Source organism: Tamandua tetradactyla, chromosome 5 (assembly GCF_023851605.1).
Source record: "Tamandua tetradactyla isolate mTamTet1 chromosome 5, mTamTet1.pri, whole genome shotgun sequence".
Classification (NCBI taxonomy): Eukaryota; Metazoa; Chordata; class Mammalia; order Pilosa; family Myrmecophagidae; genus Tamandua; species Tamandua tetradactyla.
The window spans coordinates 123,297,628-123,320,786 of record NC_135331.1 but is presented as its reverse complement, the minus strand read 5'-3'; the positions used below and the strand labels follow the sequence as shown (position 1 = coordinate 123,320,786).

At 33.2% G+C, this 23,159-nt stretch overlaps 1 pseudogene; it reads left to right on the top strand.

The window, feature by feature from the left end:
- LOC143683311 (DNA ligase 3 pseudogene) overlaps nucleotides 1–11,274 on the top strand; it is a 35,662-nt pseudogene extending 24,388 nt beyond the window's left edge.
- Nucleotides 11,275–23,159: the final 11,885 nt, after the last annotated feature.

Below are 23,159 nucleotides of genomic sequence, written 5' to 3'. Positions count from 1 at the left end.
GGTGACAGTGCACATCCTTGTCTTGTTCCTGATCTTAGAGGGAAAGCTTTCAGTCTTCCCCCATTAAGGATGATATTAGCTGTGGGTTTTCATATATTACCTCTATCAAACTGAGGAAAATCCCTTCCATTCCTTTCCTTTGAAGCATTTTCCTCATGAAAGGATATTGGGTTTGTCAAATGCTGCTTCTGCATCAATTGAGATGATCATGTGTTTTTTCACTTTGACTTGTAGATGTGGTGTATTACATTAATTGATTTTCTGGTATTGAATCATCCTTGCATACTTTTCCACTTGGTCATGGTATATAATTCTTTTAATGTGTTGCTGGATTCAATTTGCAAGTATTTTGTTGAGGATTTTTGTATTTATATTTATTAATATAGATAATTTTCTTTTCTTGTAGTATCTTTTTTTTTTTTTGCCTTGGTATTAGGGTGATGTTGGCTTCATAGAATGGGTTAGGTAACTTTCCCTCTGCTTCAATTTATTTGAAGAGTTTGAGCAGGATTGAAACTGACTCTTTCTTGAGTGCTTGGTAGAAGTCATATGTGAAGCCATCTTGTCCTGTTTTTTTTTCTTTTTGGGAAGCCCTTTGAGAACTGATTTGATCTCTTTTCTTGTGATTTGTTTGTTGAGGTCATCTATTTCTTCTCAAGTCAATGTTGGTTGTCCATGGCTTTCTAGACAGTTGTCCATTTCATCTACATTGTCTATTTTATTAGCATATAATTGCTCATAGTATCCTGTCATTACCCCTGTTATTTCTGTGGGGTCAGTTGTTATGTCTCCTCTTCTATTTTCTGATTTTATTATTTATATCCTCTGTCTCTCTCTCCCCCTCTGTTTTTTTTATTGTAAGCCTACTTAAGGGTCCATTGATTTTATTGATTTTCTCAAGTAACCAAATTCTGCTTTAGTTGAGTTTGTTAATTGTTCTCATATACTCAATTTCATTTATTTCTACTCTCATTTTTGTTATTTCTTTCATTTTGTTTTCTTTGGTGTTAGTTTGCTGTCCTTTCTCTTGTCCTTCCAGGTTAACAGTTAATTCTCTTATTTTTGCACTTCCTCATTTATTGATATAGGCATTAAAGTCAATAAATTTCCTTCTCACAATTGCCTTTGCTGCATCCCATAAATTTTGATATGTTCTGTTTTTATTTTTATTTGCCTTGAGATATTGACTGATTTTTCTAGTAATTTCTTCTTTGACCCACTGTTTGTTTAACAGTGTGTTGTCTAGCCACCACATATTTCTAGATTTTATGGCCCTCTAACTGTTATTGATTTCCAACTTCCTTCCATTTTGATCTAAGAAAGTGCTATGTATAATTTCACTCTTTAAAAATTTATTGTTCCTTGGTTTGTGACCTAGCATATGGTCTATCCTTGAGAATGAGCCATGAGAACTTGAGAAAAATGTGTATCCTGCTGTTGTGGGGCATAATGTCTTGTAAATGTCTGAGTCTAGTTCATTGATTATATTATTCAAAGTCTCTGTTTCCTCAATGATTCTCTGTCTAGACCTTCCATCCATTGATGAATTGAAATCTTCAATTATTACGGTAGAGATGTCTACTTCTCCATGGTTGCTGTATGTTTTTTGGAACATTTTGTCTCACTACTAAATATTTATGATTGTTATTTATTCTATTTTTATTTTTTTAACTTTTATTTTGTATAGTACAACATATATGCAAAGCAAAGAAATAAAAAACAGTAGTTTTCAAAGCACTCTTCAAAAAATGGTTATAGGATAGATCCCAGAGTTTATCCTGGACTACCATATAATCCTCTCATATTGTTCCTTCTAGCTGCTCCAAAATATGGGAAGCTAGAGGGCTTAAACATTTTTATATCATCACAATCTACTTTTTCTCCTTTTTTTTTTGAATAATAACATATATAGAAAAAACAATAAATTTCAAAGAACAACACCGCAATTAGTTGTAGAGCATATTTTAGAGTTTTACATGGGTTACAATTTCACAATTTTAGGATTTTACTTCTAGCTGCTGTAAAATACTGGAGACTAAAAGAGATATCAATTTAATGATTCAGATTCAATATTCATTTGTTAAGTCCTAACTTCTGTGTATAATTCCACCATCACCTTTGGTCTTTCCATATCTCTCATTGGGGTTGTTTGGGCTATGGCAATTCTAAATTTTTGATATTGGAAGGGTGCGTCACTAATATGGGGTAGGGAGATGGAACTATCTGATGTTTGAGAGAGGTTGGGCTAAGTTTCAGAACTTATCTGGATCAGGGACCCATCTGGAGATTTTAGATATCTGGAAGGTTACTCTAGTGCCTGGAACCCTTGTGGAATCTTATATATTGCCCTACATTCTCGTTAGGATTGGTTGGAATGGTCTTGGTTGGGGGGTTGGCAGGTTGTGACCGATAGCAATATCTACCTAAATTTTGCATAAGAGCAACCTCCAGAGTAGCCTCTCAACTCTATTTGAACTCTGTCTGCCACTGATACTTTATTAATTATACTTCTTTTCCCCCTTTTGGTCAGGATGTAATTGTTCATCCCATGTTTCCAGGTTTGGATTCATCACTGGGAGTCCTCTCCCACATCACCATGGAGACTTTCACCCCTGGATGTCGTGTCCCACATAGGAGGGGAGGGCAATGATTTCACTTGCAGAGTTAGGCTTGGAAAAAGTGAGACCACATCTGAATAACTAAAGAGGTCCTCCAGAAGTAACTCTTAGACATGTCTATAGGTAGTCTAAGCTGCTCTGCTACCTACATAAGCTTCACAAGAGTAAGCCTCATGATCAAGAGTATGGCCTATTGATTTGGGTGTCCCTAAGGTTTGACACAGTATCAGGGGATCCCCTGATGGTAAGGTTTAATAGTTCCATAGTTTTTCTCCTCTCCTTCAGGGGACTTTGCCAGTACTTTTTGATTATTTGCTTAATATACTCTAGGATGCTTCCAGGCATTACAATAATCTATACATGATTAAAGGACCTATTTTTCATATTGTGGGAAAAGAATATATAGATATGACAAATAAAAACTAAAGGATAAGTTGGTAGATTCAAGAAAAGCTTTTACAATAATAACTTTGAAAGTTAATGGACTAAATTCACCAATTAAAATATACAGCTTGCCAGAATGGATTAAAAAATATAATCTTCCTATATGTCATTTACAACAAAAAAGAGAGCTTGAAAGTGTAACGATGAAGAAAACAAAGTTTTGTGCAAGCTGTAGCCAAAAGAAAGCAGGAACAACTATATTAATATTAAATAAAACAGACTTTAAATGTAAAGGTGTTATAAGAGATACAGAAGAACACTGCATGTTTATCAAAGGGAAAATTCACCAGGAGGAAATAACAATCATAAATGTTATGTTCCCAATCAAGGAGATCCAAAGTACATGAAGCAAACATTGGAAAAACTGAAGGGAGCTGTAGCTGTTTCAACAATAATAGTGGGAGATGTCAATATACCACTCTCCACTATAAACAGAATAACCAGACAGCTGATCAACAAGGAAATAGAGAACCTAAGCAACATGATAGATGAATTAGACTTAATACACTTACATAGATCATTATACCCTCAAATTCAAGGATATACATTCTTTTCTAGTGCATATGGAACATTATTAGGATAGATCATATGCCGGGACAAAATATGTCTTTATAAATTGAATAATATTGAAATTATCTACAGCACTTTCTCTAACCACAATGGATTTAAGCTGGAGATTAATAATCACCAAAGAATCATAGCTTTCACAAACATATCGAGATTGAATAATGCACTCTTAAATAATCAGTGGGTCAATGAAGAAATTACTAGAGAAATTGGTAAATATCTGGAGACAAATGAAAATGAGAATACCGCACATCAGAACTTGTGGGATGGGGCAAAGGCAGTGCTGAGAAGGAAATGTGTTGCCCTAAATGGCTACATTAAAAACAAGAATGACATATTCCATGTTAAAACACTGAATGAAGCTGCATCTGAGCTATAGGTTTCTTTTTTGTCTGTCTGTTTGTTTGTCTTTTTTTCTTTTTCCTTTTCTTTTTTTTTTTTACTATTATTATCTTTATTTTTTTTCTCTATATTAACATTCTATATCTTTTTCTGTTGTTTTGCTAGTTCTTTTCCTAAATCGATACAAATGTACTAAGAAATGATGATCATGCATCTATGTGATGATGTTAAGAATTACTGATTGCATATGTAGAATGGAATGATTTCTAAATGTTGTGTTAATTTCCTTTTATTCTTTAATTAATAAAAAAAAGAATGAACAATAATCAAGGACTTAATTGCTTACCTGGGGAAATTAGGGAAAGAAATTGAAACTAACCCCACAGCAAATAAATCCTGAAATCCAAGAGAACTGGCCTCTCCAAGATTTTCAACTAGTTATACTCCACTATCAACCTCTTTCTCAACATGAGAAAGTGAGAATGGGCATTGCCTAAAGATCCCCATAAATTGGTAGAAGGATCAAAGGGGAAGGAAGAGTTATAAGAGAGAAAATAGGATTCAACAAATCAGCATGACTGCTGAATCATAATATTAATATGTCTTCTAGCCCCCAGTGTTTTGCAGCAGCTAGAAGGAGAAATCTGAAATAGTGGAATAGTAACCCACAAAAAACTTTGAAATCTGTTCTGTAACCACTTGTTGAAGTATAGTCTGAAAATTATTGCTTTTATTCTTTGTAATATTTCATGATAAAAACTAAAGAAATTATTTTCCTTCATTAGTATTTCTATATAATTTGTATATCGATTGGATCAATTATCATAACCTTATCACAATCATTGTTAATGGGTTAAATAAATCAAAGATTATAAATTCTTTCATTTTCTTTAAAAATGTCTAATAGGCACATAATTTTATACAAAAACATGTAAATATTTATTGTATTAATCTAACATCAAAATTAATCGTTTAATTCCATAGTAAATGACATTACAATTTACATGGGAACTCAAAGGACAGACCTTGCAAAACATCTGCCCAGGATTCTCTATTCTTTATAAAAGATAGAATAAGTATAGATAAACAAGATGGAACTTTTACCCCATTTGGCTAGTATTTTATATTAATGCACTTCTGAATATTCTTTATGGTTTGCTGCATTCCTTTTTCAGCAATGTTTCCTGTAAAGATATCTTTATAAGCATAATTGAAACTATGGCCTATTGTTTCAATTATATTTTAAACCATGGATAAATCAAGATACTTGACATATATTGTCTAATTCCATGTAAATTAATTGTCATTAGTAAAATATTCAAATATATTAAAGTAAATTAATACCTAATGTTGGTGACAGCATGTAGAAACAATCACTCATACATTGATGAGTGATTATGCTAGAGTATTTTTGCAGTATTATTAGGTATTGTTAATTGCCTTTAAACATTTAAACATATATTATTGAACATGTTAACTTTTGGGGATCCCTTATTGTAAATAAATACATCAAACATAAAACAATATATTCAAAAGAGTTGTCAGTGTTTGGATTATTTAAAACAGAACAAAAATTCCCATCAATGGGGTATAGTTGCATCTATTATGGATGATTTGTGGCCTGTATTATCCAGCTGTTAAATTAAAGAAATATAATTATTAATTGGAAAATCAAAGCAAATAAAACAAATATGAATCCTGTTTAGTGGAGGAATCATAGAAAACATTATAGAAATATTCACATAACACTTGTAGTGATGGTTAGCTTTGATGGTTATAATAGGAAGAATAAACAAAAATTAACTTTTTCAATTAATTTCTCTGTTATTTGATTTATGAAAACAATTGTATTATTTTGTAAACAATAATGCACAGTGAAACACATCGGGGAAAAGAAAAATTAAAGCTGTCAACTTTGGGTGGGGAAAGAGGTTGGAATTTTAATGGATTATAAATGCATAGAAACTTGTATACATTCAAAATAAGTGCTTGTTCTATAGTCAATTAATAAACAGTATTTTCCATTAGAATTGGATCTGTCAACAATTGGCTTGTATAGCCTCATTTTAAATGGTGGACTATAGAACAAAAGGTTACTTTAACATGACATCTTTTTCACAGAGATCACATTTTGGCTTCTCCTTTCATATCCATTTTTATGGAGTAATCTTTATTAAAAAATGACATTTTTTTTTACCTCCATTCATGATTTTTGTAAAATTCCTGGACTATTATTTATTTTTTGATTGTTACCCAATGCTGTGATGACTGTAAAAATATAACCAAGCATTATTTTGATCTATATGATTATTTTATTTTGGTATATCCCTGCATGCCCCTATACATATTTCCTAGGTCTTTAGTCAGCATTAATACTACTTTCACGCAGTTCATAAAACTAACTCATGATTGAGCACTCTCTATATAAAGATTTTAACATTTGTTTACTTTTTATGAAGTCAATTAAGACCTAAGGCATCTTGCCAAAGTATATACAATCCAATATAAAATAATATTTGGGTAAAACAGGTTTGAAAATGTACATATACTAATTGTATACGATCCTAAAATGAAGCATTGCTATTTCTCAAGGTTTTTTCCTAGGATGCCTTCTCTTCCCACAGGATAGTTTAACAATTCTGTTACTTTAATAGCCATCCATCTACTGACTAATTCCCAATCTCCAACCTCCTCCACATATTTCAAGTTTGAGGATCAGACCTGAATATACAGTTGCCATCTAGTCCTCCCCACTTGGATGCCCCACTGCCACTTAAAGCTCAACATGATCAACATCAAAACAATGCCTTTCTCTGGTATTCCCAGTTTCCAAGAATTGCACTAACAACTGTACAGATGTTGTATATTAGTTTGCTAAATGCTGTCAGAATGAAATATACCAGAAATGGAATGGCTTTTAAAAAGGAAATTTATTATGTTACAAGTTTACTGTTCTGAGGTCATAAAAATGTCCAAACTAAGGCATCCAGAGCCAGATACCTTGACTCAAAAAAGGCTGATGCCTGTCACATGGGAAAGCATGTGGCTGATGTCTGCTTGTCCTTGTTCCTAGTTCCATTGCTTCCAGCTTCTAATGCTAGTGATTTCCTCTCTATGCATCTGTGGACCTTCACTTTGCTCCTCTGGGACACAACTCTGGGTTCTGGCTTGCTTAGCATCTCATGAGAACACACATGGTGATGTTTGCTGGGCTCTTCATTTCCAAATATCCATGTCTGAGCTTCATTTCTCTCTGTCATCATGCCAAGCATCTCCAAATGTCTGTGTCTCTGTTGGCTCTTTAGTAAATGTTCTCCAAACTTCTGAGATTCCTCCAAAATGTTTCCCCTTTTAAAGCACTGCACTAATCTAGTCAAAACCCACCTTGAATGAGTGGTGTCGCAGCTCCATCTAATGAAAAGGTCAAACCACAATTGGGTGTGTCACAGTTCCATTGAAACAATACAATCAAAGTTTCCACCCTAGGCAATAGGTCCCCCCTCATAACATTGGATTAGGAAAGAAAACATGGCTTTTACAGGGTATAAGTCATTATAACCTATACCCGTTCCTTATTTAGTGCTTGGCACAATGTCTGATACCCAACATTTGCTCTAAGGATATTTGATGAATATCTAAATAAATAAGGAAATAAGTACACAAATGTAATCATAAACCTAATCAGCAGTTATCTGACAATCAGACTCTGAGCTTCCTATTGGAATAATTAAAAAAAAAATTACCTTTCTCCCTAGAATGAAACATAATATATTCTCATAGGGATGTTCAGAATTTTAAAATATATTCATTTATTAAAAATTTATTTAAACATTTGAATGCTAGCACTGAATAATAAAAAAGACAGCATTGTCAACATCTCTAAGGCTGGTTTAGCATAAATTTATAGTGACCTTCAAAGTAAAGTGAAATCCATATGGTAAAATAAATATGACCACAATTTAACAATTATTTTTATTTTTATTCTAGACCAGGAGTAAGCAAATAATTACCAGTGGGTAAATCCAGTCAGTAGCCTGTTCTCATATGCCCACAAACTAAGAATTTTTTATATTTTAAAGCATTTAGAAAACAAACACATGAACAAAAACAAAGCAGATTTTGAAATTTTTCAGCCACATTTCTAACTGCAACATAGACGACATGTGTTCTAGTTTGCTAGCTCCTGGAATGCAATATACCAGAAACAGAATGGCTTTTAAAAGGGGGAATTTAATGAGTTGCTAGTTTACAGTTCTAAGGCTGAGAAAATGTCCCAATTAAAAGAAGTCTATAGAAATGTTCAATCTAAGGCATCCATTCAGAGAAAGATACCTTGGTTCAAGAGGGCCGATAAAGTTCAGGGTTTCTCTCTCAAATGAGAAGGCATATGACAGACACAGTCAAGGCTTCTCTATGAAGGGCACTTGGTGAACACAGCATCATCTGCTAGCTTTCTCTCCTGGCTTCCAGTTTCATGAAGCTCCCTGGGAGGCGTTTTCCTTCTTCATCTCCAAAGGTCACTGGCTGGCGGACTCTCTGCTTCCTGGTGCTACAGCATTCTCAGCTCTCTCTGAATTTCCCATTCTCCAAAATGTTTCCTCTTTTATAGGACTCCAATAAACCAATCAAGTCCCAACCAAATGGGTGGAGACATGTTGTCACTTAATCCAGTTTAACAACCTGTATTTTTGACAGTTTCAAACATACAGCAATGAATAGGGATTATTCTACCTTTATGAAATGGGATTTTGATTTAAAACATGGCTTTTCTAGGGGGCATACATCCTTTTAAACCAGCACAACATGACATGAGACTTAGAGTCACAATTAGAGTGACTCAATTCAGACACAATTAGAGTCCTCTTTGAGCAGAGCAAGACTTTCCCCCAGCTGCCAAGATCCTCCTTACCATCCAGGAGGTAGATAAAGTTCTCCTGCAGCTTTCCAAGCTCACCAACAAGCTCACTAACTAGCTCTATTGTCTTCAGGTACAGCCAATGACCTTAAATGTATCATCAAGTTGATCAAACATGATCTGAAGATGAACTCAGGTGCCAAACATGTGTTAGTTGATTTCTACCCCAAAGGTTATGGAACCCTCAAAGCCTCAGACAACCTACAGGACATGGTAGAATGGGTTCTTAGCAATAAGCACGAAGTTGAAAAGAAGCAAGGCTAGGCCAGAGATAAACTCTGAGCACCCAGACCTCACTAATGACCCCGGTGCAGCGCATACTGGCCGAAGCCTACAGATCCATTGAGTATGTAATGAAGTGCCCCAACGGTATGTTCTCTCAGATCAAGTGTGATAGGAAATGAGTCTAGGTACACAAGACAGGGGCCACTTCAGCTACTTCAGCCACAGTCTCAAGCCTGTCCAACCTCACAAGATAGTCCTCTTTAAAGTTTATATCCCTCAGACTTTCCAAGGAGACCACAGCATGCTCTTTTCTCTGAGGTCCTCCTGATCAACAACAAGACAGGCAAACCACTCCTCTTTGGGACTCTGGAGTGCACAAGAGAGATGCATTCCAAGACGCTTAATGTCTGCCTGTTTTTTTTTAAATCATATCTAATTCAATGATGTTAACTTAATAGGCCTCTGCATGAGCAGCAGTTTATTCATGATAACATGGTTGAAATTCCCAACCAGATCATGTTCTCAGAAATGAAACAAGTCACAAAATCTTCAGACTTGTTTGACATGATAAACTGTGTGCTCTGAGAAGAGTTGGAAGGGCTAGTGCTGAAGGACATCTGGGGTACATATGAGCCTGGGAAGCAACACTGGCTGAAAGTGAAGAAGGACTATTTGAACAAGGAGGGACCACGGCTGACAGGGTTGCTACCACCCTGGCAGGCAGAAGTGGTGCACAGTCACCACGTGTGCAGGACGCCATGACGACACAAGGCTTGCCTGCCTGCAGGAGGAACTGAGCATGGTAAAGATCAGCAAGGACCCCAGTAAGATACCCAACTGGCTGAGAGTCAACAAGGTCTACTATCCTGACTTCATCATCCCAGACCCAAAGAAAGCTGCCATTTTGGGAAATCACAGGGGCTGAATTCTCCAAATCTGAGGCTCATGCAGCAGGTGGGATTTCTGTCCAATTCACTCACTGCACCCGAATCTGTGATGCAAAAGACAGAAGACCTACCACTAACCTCCCCCAACTCAACGAACTGCACCAGCTGTCCAAGGGGAGGGCGGACTTCACGATTGTGGCCAAAGATGAGGGGAGCTCTATTACAGGGGCAGCAGTGGAAAGAATGAGGATACCTTGGAGCCTGCCACATCCTGCAGAGTTTCTCCCCCAACAAGCCCTCTGCCAATACCAAGAAGGCATTTTCTTCATCTGTAGCATGGGGTATGTGTATTAAAACAAGAGTAGTATTTTGAAATATGTGAAATTATGTAGGCAAATGACTTAAGGCAGTGACTCACACATAATAATCAACCAATCAATGCTAGCCTTGTTTCTCCATTGTTCACCGATTTATTTTATATATCCATTTAAACTACAGGGTTTAAATACAACCATAAAATTAAATCTATAGTAACAAGGGAGGATAAAAACAGCATTTCTCTTAAAACAATATGTGTGTATATATATATACATGTATATATCAGAAAAATTAGTGTCAATGACAAAATATAATATGAATTAAAATAGAAAAGTTGGTGATATGAATAATATACAGGGATTGATTTATTTGGTAAAACTGGAGGAGTTTGAGATTATTCCTGTTAAATGAATATACATGGAGTACATAAAATTATCTATTTATGATCACCTTTTGGATGGAGAAAATTTCTGTTTAGGCATTGCTAACTATCTATGGGATAATTAATTATAATAATTGTTTGCAATTCTTAAATACTGAAATATTAGTCTCATGCTGTAGAGAATACTTTTCATGTGTTATTACACTTAATCTATAAAAATCCTATGAAGTAATATTATTACTCTCATTTGAAAGATGAGGCATCTGAAGCTGAATAAGCAGAGTGATTTGCCTAGATATCACAGCTATTAACTGATGAATCCAAAATCAAAACAGACAATGTGACCTAGGATCTGTGCTCTTAACCACTATGCCAGACAGTTGCTGAACTGACTAGCAACATCCAACAGTAGTTTGAAGTCACTTATTAAAACTCATCACTAATTTTAGATACTTCACCAGTTTGGGCACAGGTAATGGAGAAATTCCATCTTCCATAAAAGAAGAAAGAAGTAATGTATAGAAGTAAGGGTTTTTATTCTGTTGATTTTTTTGTTTGCTTTTTAAAGATCAATGATAGGAGACTATTTAGACATATACAAATATGACAAAGCAGATATCCATTTATAATCCTATTTTGAATAGGAGTCGGATTTTCAACTACTTACGTTAAGCCCTCACATACCTTCTGTATATATATTAATCCCACAAATTCCTTGTAACAATTTTTACAGGAAAAAGTAAATGTTGATCAGCCAGTCACTAACTGAATGTAACTGAGATGGTGGACTTTATATCCTAAAATTGCCATAATTAGTTAAAAAAAAACCCCAATTATTTCTAATTTCAGTAGTAGACAGCCAACAAGACATTTTTAGAAAGAAATCAAAAGACTGTTCTACTAATAGAATTTTTTTGTAAATTTTATCATTAAATATATATAATATTCTGCAATTTTAATTGTCTAAGAGAAGAAGCATGTGCTTACATGGTTAACTGTATTCATATATAAATTTAGAGTAAAGTGTCCACCCTCCAGATACCTTTGGGAATTCAGCACTTCTCACTTTGTCATACTAAGAAACTATCCCAAATTTTAGGGAGTTCTTCAGTCATGAAGCAGTCCCATTGGATTTTAAATTGTTACTTTCATTCCACAAATATTTTCTTTGCTTTTTTTCAGGACATGTTTAGCTATTGTCCCCAAAACTATAAGGAGTAATTCTATCAACTATTGTATATGAAATTAATTCCTTGCAGAGCAAGAAAGATGACTTTCAATGACTTCTATTTTATTTAATAACATAGCAACAACATTAGCAAAACATATCAGTGTTCGTCTCCTCACTGCCTGGCTATAACTTTTGCCATTCTTTCCAATAAAGGCAAGTTTTCATTTCTTAGTTAAAGATAACCATATATTTTGTGAAGCATTTAAAGTAACCATGATAATCAAGAATAAAATGACTATCATTGCATATGTAATTCTTTGCAGAAGAATTTCGAAAGCATGACAGAAACAAGTAAACAAATTTAAATTCATGTGCTATAGGAATAAAGAGTTTACAATTATGTAGTTTGGAATGAGGCACTTGGCTACTGGCATTTAAATCAAATGGATTCACAAGTGTAAATCAACCATGCAGTGAATTACAACAATAAAGTTATATATCATTTCATGAAGTTACGAGTAGACTCGTAACTAAATTAGTTAACCTAATTTTCTTCTATTGCTGTCTTGGTGGATCAATGGAGTTTTGTGTAAAATGTTCTAGATGATGTAAAAACTGTTAGTCTCTAAACTATTATTGTTATGCAGCGATCAAACATACAGCAATCGTAATACAGTATGTTGGGTTATATTCAATTTAAAGAGATAGAATATTTTATCCTTTGTAGGTTTTATTTAAAATAATGAAATGAATTTAAAAAATATATCTCAATGGCAAGTTCTCAGATATGTTTGAGTATAGTTTTGGTGCTTTTACTCTATTTCTGTTCATCAATGGAACACAAGAAAGGAAGATTAATATTTCCATAAAATACATCTTTAATTTCTTATGTTTTCCCTTTTCTTCCTTTTTCCCTTATTTCTCCTATTTATTTATTTTTAAAAATTATATGGATTAAAATATGTTTCATTGCATTTAGGTAGATTTTTTGTTTTAATTCACTTGCTTACTTTTTTTTCTACTTTAGGATGTAAGATGTATCTTGGCAAGAAGCCATATCTATATTGTTTGCTAATATTTTTCAGTGCCTATTGTTCTAGTTTGCTAGCTGCCGGAATGTAATATGCCAGAAACAGAAGGTTTTTAAAAGGGGGAATTTAATAAGTTACCAGTTTAAACTTCTAAGGCTGAGAAAATATCCCAATTAAGACAAATCATAAAAATGTCCAATCTAAGACATCCAGAGAAAGACACCTTGGTTCAAGAAGGCTGATGAAGTTCAGGGTTTCTCTCTCAAGTGTAAGGGCACATAGTGAACACAGTCAGAGTTTCTCAGCTGGAAAGGCACATGGTGAACACGGTCAGGGTTCCTCTCTCATCTGCAAGGGCACATGGCGAACACGGCATCATCTGCTAGCTTCTTCTCCTGGCTTCCTGTTTCATGAAGCTCCCTGGGAGCACTTTTCTTCTTCATCTCTGAAGGTCTCTGGCTGGTAGACTCTGCTTCTCGTGGCTATGTTGTTCTGCTCTCCTCTCTCTGAATCTATTTTTCATTCTCCAAAATCTTTCCTCTTTTATAGGCCTTCAGAAACTTATCAAAACCTACCCAAATGGGTGGAGACATGTCATCACCTAATCCAGTTTAACAACCACGCTTGATTAAATCATGTCTCCAGGGAGATGATCTAATTAGAGTTTCAAGCATACAATACTGAATAGGGATTAGAAGAAATGGCTGCCTTTACAAAATGGGATCAGGATTAAAACATGGCTTTTCTAGGGTACATACATCATTTCAAACCAGCACACCTATAATAGTATCTATAATAATATTTTCTCTCTCTCTCTCTCTCTCTCTCTCTCTATATATATATATATATATATATATATATATACTTGTGAAAGAATGAAATGAACAGAATGATGGATGGTTTTAGGTGGAAATATTGAAAGGTTCCTTAAAAAATGTGCCAAAGGTGTTGGAGGAAAGATAGATAGGACCATGTGACACATTAATTTGAGTAATACGATTGCCTAATTATTACTTCTGACGTCACATTAAGGTCTACAAAACAAAATATCATGAGCTAAGAAAAACAAATGAAATAAGGTCAATTATGAAAGTCAGAATCCATTAGGGTAAAATTTGCATGGGTTGGACCTCTCAATACTGTTATTATGTCAGTATTTCCCACATTGATCTATGGATTGAATGCAAACCCAATCAAAGTGTCATCAGACTATTTTGCAGTTATTTATAAATTAAGTCCAAAATTTATATGAAAATGCGACATACTTAGAAAAGCCAAAACAATACTAAAGAAGATGTACAAAGTTGAAAGACTGTACCAGATTTCAAATCTAGCTATAAAGCTACAGTAAATCTAGAAAGCTTGTATTGGCAAAAGATTAGACAGTTAGTTCAATGGAATAGAATAAACACACAAAACCCAAAAATTGACCAACAGAAATATAGTCAAATGATATTTGACAAAAGCAAGGAAATTCAATGATGAAACAATGATCTTTTCAAAAAACAATTATGGAATAATCAAATGTCTATATGTTAAAAAAATTAAACCTAGACACAGATCTTAAAGTCACAAGAAATAACTCAAATATGGATAATGTACTGTAAAACACAAATTGCAAAATTATAGAATTTCTAGGGGAAAAAACATAGGAGAATAGGTGGTTTTGGCATGGACACTGAGATTTTAGAAACATTACTAAAAGCATGATCCATGGAAGAAAAACTAAGTTGAAACTTTTATTTAATTAAAACTATGCTACATGAAAGACACTGTTAAAAAATGTAAAGACAAGGCACAGACTTGGGGAAATTAGTTTCAAAACAAATATATGATGAAAGAATTTTATCCAAAATACACAACATATACAACTACAACAATGCAAAAACAAGCAAACTAATTGAACAATGGACAAAAGACACCTCACCAAATCAGATATACAAATGACATATCAACTATGAAAATATACTCAAAATAGTTTTTCATTAGGAAATTGCAAATCAGTAGTGAAATGCAAACAAACTTCCCAAATATTAAAGATAACAAAGGTTGATGAGAATGCAGAAGAAAATATGTAATTTTATTCATTACTGTTCAGAGAGCAAAATGGTAGAGCTGTTTTAGAAAACAATTTTGCAACTTCTTACAAAGCTAAACATAGTCTTATATTATCCAGAAATTACACTCCAGGGTATTTACCCAACTGATCTGAAAAGTTATGTCCATGCAGAAATGTACATGTGAAAGCCTATAGCATTTTTATTCATAATCGCAAAAAAATTGGATACAACTAAGATTCCCTTGAATAGATGAACAGATAAACAAATTATGGTTCATCTTTACAAGGGAATGTTATGCAGAGATAAAGGGAAATGTGGTATCAAGCAACAAAAGACATGGATAAACTTTAAATTCATATTACTAAGTGGAAAAAGCTAATCTGAGAAGGCTATGTATTACATAATTCTAATTATTTGACATTCTGGAAAAAGTATAGAGACAGTAAAAAGGTCCATGATAACCAAGGGTTCAGTGGGATGGGAGAGGATTGAATAGGTAAAACACAGGAGATTTCTTTAGGGCAGTGAAGCAATTCTGCATGCTACTATATTGGTGGATACATGGCATAATGCATTTGTTAAAATGCTTAGATAGTTACAGTAAAAAGTGTGACATTTAATGCAAGTTTAAAAAAGGAGAAAAATGGGGGATCATTTGCTTACTGTTTATTAAGTAATTCTTTGAAACACATAATCTTAAATTTGAATCCCTGCCCTATCACTTACCAGCTGCATAACTATGAGTTACTTAAGCCATTAGCTTAATTTCTTTATCTATAGAATGAAACAATTTTACCTGTATCTTGGGATCTTTTAATGAATGAACATAGACCCATAGATTTTATAATAGTGTAGATAGTGATTATCATTTTTATGGAAACAGAGTTTGAGATAGCAATGTAAAGAAGAGGAAGTCAGAATTCACTTTGAATCCAAATGAAAGTAATTATGGAGCAAAAAAACAATGAATTATAAATAATATCCCAACATTAAGTTTATGGTACAAATAGTTGGAATCTTAGTCCTCATTATTGAATAAATATTGAAAGACATAATCATTTTCAATAGAATAGAGAAAATGATTCATGTCGGAATACATCACGAAATATAAAGAAAGTACATTATTAAAATGCAGTACATTTCCATTTTTTATAATTTACTTGAGAACAGCCTTTGAGCAATTGAGCGATTATTTTCCTTTTAAATTTCACAAACAGGCTAAAGACAGATGCTAGGAATTTGCTTTTATTTCCCAAGAGCAAAAGGACTGAAGGTCCAGGAAAGACAGGTGGTCAAGTAATTCAGTATCTGAAGCTCAAAAATCTCTAGGGCCAAATAAAGCTCATGTGAGACTTCACAAATAATTGTACATTGCTTTGGAGTATTATATTATTTAAGACTGAAAAATTTAAAAATAAGTGTTATCTATGGAGAATTAATGTCTACTTCAAAACTGAAAGCAGATGAGAAAAATAGAGCATATTTAATGTTCTAGTATTTATAAGATAACAGATGTTATTGATTGAAAATATAATAAATTAATTTAAAAAATAAATTTAAAAATTATGAAGTTGTTATTTTTTCACCCCCAAATGCAATATTTTTTGTGTCATAATATTTTGATGTTCTTTGAACTGCCAGCAATTCACTGAAAAATTTACATATTTAAGGAGATAAACCTGATTTATTGTCACTCGGTTAGTTTAAAGTACAAAGTAAGTGTCCTAATTTTCCTTGCTGGTATTACAATACCACCCAGTGAGTTGGCTTAAATAATGGGAAATATTGTCTCATAGTTCCAGAGGCTAGAAGACTTGTCTCCTCTCAGGGTCAGTGGCATTCCAGCACTGGCTTGCAGCAGTCCTTGGGTTCCTTGACTTTCCTGTCACATGATGATACCTCTCTTCTCCCTTCTGGGTTGCCACTGACATCTGACTTCCAACTCTTCTCTCAGGTTCCTTCCCTAGTGCCAGAATTTCTTTGCTTTATAAAGGGCTCCAGTAATCCAGATTATGGCCTAACCTCATTCTTTTGGACCCACCTTAACTAAAATAATGCCTTCAAAATATCCTATTTACAATAGGTTCACAGCCAAAAAAATGTGAACCATGACCAAGAATGTTTCTAAATTGGGGTACATAATTCAAATCATTCAAGTAAATTAATAAAAGCTCAAGTGACTTTAAAAATGAACTTGATTCAAAGAACAAGAGAGAAATGCTGATTAATAGTTCCATAAAAGGAAAACTATCTATAAATTTCAAAGTTTAGCTAGGAATACTTTAGTACAAAACTAAATGCTATTTATTCTGGGGTTGGAGAACAAACAGAATTGGTTTCTCTTTTGAGCATACATACTTGATAAGGGAATGTGCAAATAAGGTACTATTTCTAATATAACAAATAAGGTTCTGTATGTTGCTGGTTTATGAGATTTAAATACAAAAACATAAGAACAAAATTTACAATAAATTGGGGAATTATTAAATGGCATTTGGTATAATTGAATGCTTATAAAATATCTCCCCAAACTATTTCATATCAGTAGAAATTATATGATCTATCAATCTATCTATCTATCTGAAAGATTTTATTATTCCTACATGCATAATATGCCTATGGTTTATGCATATTAATTTTTTTCTAATTTACAATATAACTTTGGTTTAGTAGAATATCATACTATATAACAAGAAACCTTCAAAATATTATTTTGAATAAACAAAAAATTAACTGGTAAATAATAAGTGGATGTAAATATTTGCTATCAAATATTAACTAGCCTCAACCTGCTGAATACAAAATTGAATTTAACAATAGGCAAAAAAAATAGAACTCACAGTAATAAATAAGTTTATACTCTTAGTGTCTTGATCTTTGGCACTTCAAGTATAAAATGAGATGTAGAATATATCAAAAGATTATGGAATTAAGCACTATGATAGCAATGGAAATGACATCTGAGAGTAAAGGTGAACAGACAAAACAGCATAACAACTTTGTTCAGCTTTCTAGTTTTCTTTAGAAGAATACTTAAAGAGTTTTAAAAGATTTACTTACCTTCCTAGGCAAACAAAAAAATTGATCTTTGGACTGTACTGTCAATTTTTGTACTGGGTTTTGGCATGAGTGGTGGCCAGTACATCAATTGGCTAAAACAGCTAAGGAAAGTTAGAGCCTAAATCCTGGACTAAGGCTCTCTCAGAACCTAGAGAAATTACACAACAGTAAGCCCAAGGGAACAGACAAATAGCAAATTCCAGACTAAGAACTAATCAGAAATAGTGAAGAAGCAAAAAAAAAAGCAGAAGAAAATCTCGTGAATCAATAATATCCTCATAAAAACGTTATTGTATTGAAGATAAAACAGCACTTGGATCATTTTTATAGAAATTGTATTCACTCATCAAGAGTATATTTAAAAAGCATATATTGAACAATAGCTATGTGTTGTGTGCAGGCATTATGGTCAATGCTGTCTCCAGGAAATTAGCTGCGATCTCTGCACTCAGAATTCATGCAGTTTACTGGAGGTGTCAACTAACTAAATGGTAATGTTATTACAGGTTTGCACATCCTCTGATGGGAAAGACAGGGTGCTATGGGATACTTAACAGACACATTTGACAAAGGATGCAATGACAAGACATCTCATGTGAAGTAACAATGAAAATAAGTAGGAGTAACCAGGTATAGAAGAGGACTCAGCACGAGTATCCTTTAGTAAATACTTTTGTAAATATTTTCTGTCAGAGGAAAGAGCATAAGAAAAAGATTGAGAGTTCCTGCAGTTTGACTGAATATAAATGATAGAGAGTGAGGGATGGAAGGAGAGAGTAGATGGTTAATATAGTGCCAGATCAGAAGCACTTTACACACCATGTGCATTAGTTGTCATTTGGATTGTAACATGAGGGTTACAGGGTATTTTTTCAATGAAGCGCATTGGCAGTAATCCTTTTTACAAAGAAAACTGTGGCTGCGGCATTATGAATGATTTAGCAAATAACCAACTTAAAAGTGAAAAAATTGAAGCTAAAAGAGTTAAATATCTTGCCACTTGTTATACTGCCAATAAGTGGTGGAGCAAAAATAAAAATATTGATCTATCTGTCACAGAAGTGCGTGCTTTTATCCATTATACTCTGTTACAATTGATGGGTTGTTGGCTATTTATTAAAACAAAGTGGAAGTTTGAAGAGATTGCAGATGATGCATTCCACTTTAGAATTGTTGGGGGGAATGAAAGACAGCTTCAATTACATTTAAAATGAATTTTGAAAGAAAATCTCTTTTTAATATTACATTGTAAAGGAAAGAGCAGATCTTTTTGATACATGCTTCAATTAATTACCAATTATAAGAATATATCATTTCATAACTAAGTTCGGCAGCAGAAGTTGAAATAAAGTCACCTATTTTAAGTCTTTAAGAAGAAATTGTGTACACCAGGGAGCCAGTGTTGAATGAATTTGAAAATGGACATTCAAGAAAACAATGCTGGTTATCACAGTCCAAGAACAGAATTAGTGTTAGTAATTAATTTGACAGCTGTAGCAGACAAAGACAGAAAAGAACAGACTAGGACTGAATATATACGAAGAGATGGCAGCAATAACAAAAGTATCTGTACCTTTTTAATGAAAAATAATAGAGAAGGGAAGAAACAAGACTAGTATGTACAGTGAATTTTCTTATTTCATTCAGTCATTGCAGCAAACAACACAAAATGGTAGACATTATGCTTTTATTAAATATCAAATTGAGATATAAATTACACACTATAGATACATAACTCTATGAGTTATCACAGATATATACATCTATAAAAGTATAACACAATAATGATTAGAACATTTCCATCACTACAAAATGACCCGTTAGGCCCATTTCTAATGAATTCCCACACATAGCAACCTTCTTTTTATCACTATATATAACATTTTCTTTTTTAAATTTTTGTATAAATGAAAGCTTGCAAAATGTACTTTTTTTCTATCTGGTTCTTCTACTAAGCATAATGCATTTGCAATTAACCCAAGTCAATGCATGTATCAGCATATTTTTCTTTTTAATTCCTGAGCAGGATGTCTTACATGGATAAGTCAACTTATCCATTCACCTACTTAATGTATATTTGTATAACTATGTAAGAAACTAACAAACTCTTTTCCAAGTGTTTGTATCATTTATAGTTTGACCAGCAACATTGCTCTGCTCTTTAGCCATGAACTCATTCTGATGAGGTGTAGTGTCCTCTTATTGGGGGTAACTTTCATGATGACTAATGATAGTAAATGTTGGTTTCTCATATATTTTGACCATCTCCTTCACAAAGAATATTTAAAAATTTTTACACATTTTTTATCATGTTGTTTATTATTTTTTTTTAATTTTTGAGTTGGAAGAGTTCTTTATGTCTTCTGATGCTTGTCCCTAGTCTGTGGCCTGCATTTTAATAATCCTAACCATTTATTATGAAGAACAGTTCTTTTCTTTTGTGTTTCATCATGTTACTTGCTAAAGAAATGTCCACCCCTAAGTATGTGAAGATTTTCTCCAATGCATACCATGGAACAATTTTAGGTTTAGCCTTAGTTTAGTTTTACCTTTAAAGGAATGAGTTATTTAGAAGTATTGTTTAATTTTCAATAATTTTTTTCTTAAACACTCTTCTATTAATATTTGAATTTAAATGCAATGTGTCAGGGCTAATACTCCATTCTGTTGATCATTTAAAAGTTGCTAAGGCTTGTTTTTAACAGATCAGATGATTTATTTTGCTAAATATACTATATTCACTGGAAGAGAATTTGCTTTTTGCCTTTGTTGAGTATTTTATCAAAGTGAAATAGGTCCACAGAATTCACTGGGTTGTTTGGGTCTTTTATATATTTACTGATTTTCTGTTTATTTATTATATCAATTATGTAAAGAACTATATTTGAATATCCACATACAACAATGAATTTATCTATTCTCCTTTTATTTTTGTCACTTTTTACTTCATGCATTTTGAACCCCTGTTTGTAGGTGTATACATTGAGGATTTTTATGCCTTGTTGTTAAACCAGCCCCTGTGTCACTGTGAATCATACCACTTTATTCTTAACTCATAAGTCTACCTGCCCTGATATTATCATAACCACTCTATGTTATACATTATTGTGTTTTCCTGGTGTAACTTTTTACATCATTCTACTTTTATCCTATGCTTTTTGTATTTCAAGTAAATTCATGAATAATATAAATAGTTTTTGTTTTGTTTTGCTTTTGCGTGGGCAGGCAGCAGGAATCGAATGTGGGTCTCCAGCATGACAGTCGAGAACTCTGCCACTGAGCCACCGTCACACCACCCAGTTGGTTTTTATTTTTATATATAATCTATCTTTGTCTTTTAAATAGTAATATTTAGACCATTTACACTCATTTTATTATTTATATTGTTGAATTAAAATTACTATATAAGTACTATTTTCATTTTTTCCATCTTGTCAAATATCTTGTGTTTTCTGCTTTTTCTTGCTTTGAATATACATTGGTTTTCATAGTTTTTTGATATATGTTTGGTTTTATTTTTTCTTGATTTCTCAGTGATTTAAAATATGCAATTTTAACTATAATCTACCTTCAATAACCTTATACCACTGTTTTATTTTCCTAAGTTTCTCCAGTAAATAGCATGCAGTGGGTCAGCTTAACCAATGGGAATTTATTTGCCTGTGGTTTGAGACTAAGAAAAAAATCCAAATAAGGCATCATCAAGGTGATGCGTTTATCCTGAAAACTGGTGTTCTCGGCCTGGCTGCCGGAGAACCTTGGTCCTTAGCCTGTCACGTGGTGTGGCACAGGTCCCCTTCTTCCAGCCTTTCCCGTCTTCTCTGTGCCCCACTGCTTCAGCTGGGGGTGCTCCCTCTGTGGCTTCCCCTCTGTGTATCTGAATTTTATTCCAGTTATGAAGGACTCCATTGTCAGGATTAAGCCCCATCCTGATTGAGGTGGGCTACACCTTAACCGAAGAACTTCATCAAAAGGTCCTATTTACAATGGGTTCAGACCCAAAAGAATGGATTGTTTAAGAACATGTTTTTCTTGGGTATATACAGTTCCAAACCAGCAAAACCACTTAATGTATTGCATATGACACTTAAAATGGTATAATTTCATTTTGCTCATCTGACCTCTGTGCTAGATAATGCTTCATTTTACCTATACATACACTATAAACCCCACAACTTATTATTTTTTACAGTCAATAAAATATTAGAGATTTTCTAAAAATAAGCAAAAACATTTTACATTTACTCATTTCTGTGCTCTCTATTCTATTTGCTTTATTATTTCCTTCATCCTGAATAATTCCTTGAGCACTTTTTTTTTTTTTTTTTTTTGGTAGTGTAGCTCTGTGGCACAATTTATTTCAGCTTTGGTTTTTAGAAAGCTTTTTTTTTTTATCTTTCCTACTTTTTTGTGGACACCTTTTTTTTTTGTTATAAAATTATAGGTTGACAATACTCTTTTTTTTCTTTCGGGATTTTAAAGATTTTCTGCCATCACTTTCTGGCTTGCATTCTTTTGGATAAGAAATCTCATGCCATTTGTATTTTTCTTCTCTAGGTCATTTGTTTGTATCTCTTTTTTTCTGTTCTATTATTTTGTCTGCTCTAAAAGTTTGCCTTTATCCCTGGTTTCAGCAATTTGATTATGACATCTCTTGTGGTATTATTTTTCTGTGCTCATACTGCTTTAGGTTTATTAAGGATTATGAAATTGTATATCTATATCTTTTACCAAATTTTTAAGCTATCATTCCTTCAAATACATATTCTGCTTCATCCTCACTCATCTCTTGAGGGGATTCCAATTCTAGTTGTGAAAAAATGTTCGATAATATTCCTTAGGTTACTCAAACTGTTATTTTTATTTCTCTCTGTTTTATTTTGGATATATTTTATTGCTATGTCTTCATATTTACCAGACTTTTTTTCTATAGTATCGTATTTGTTTTCAAGTTTAAACAGGAAAATTCTCACTACATTTTATATTTTATCTCTAGGTTTTCCATTCAGTCTTTTAAATAAATTTTGTTTCTCTACTTTGTATGTTTAATGGTCCAACTTTGGTCTATTTTTCTGAATGTTCTATGTGCACTTGAAATCATTATGAGTTCTGCTGTTGAGGTAAATATTTCATAAATGA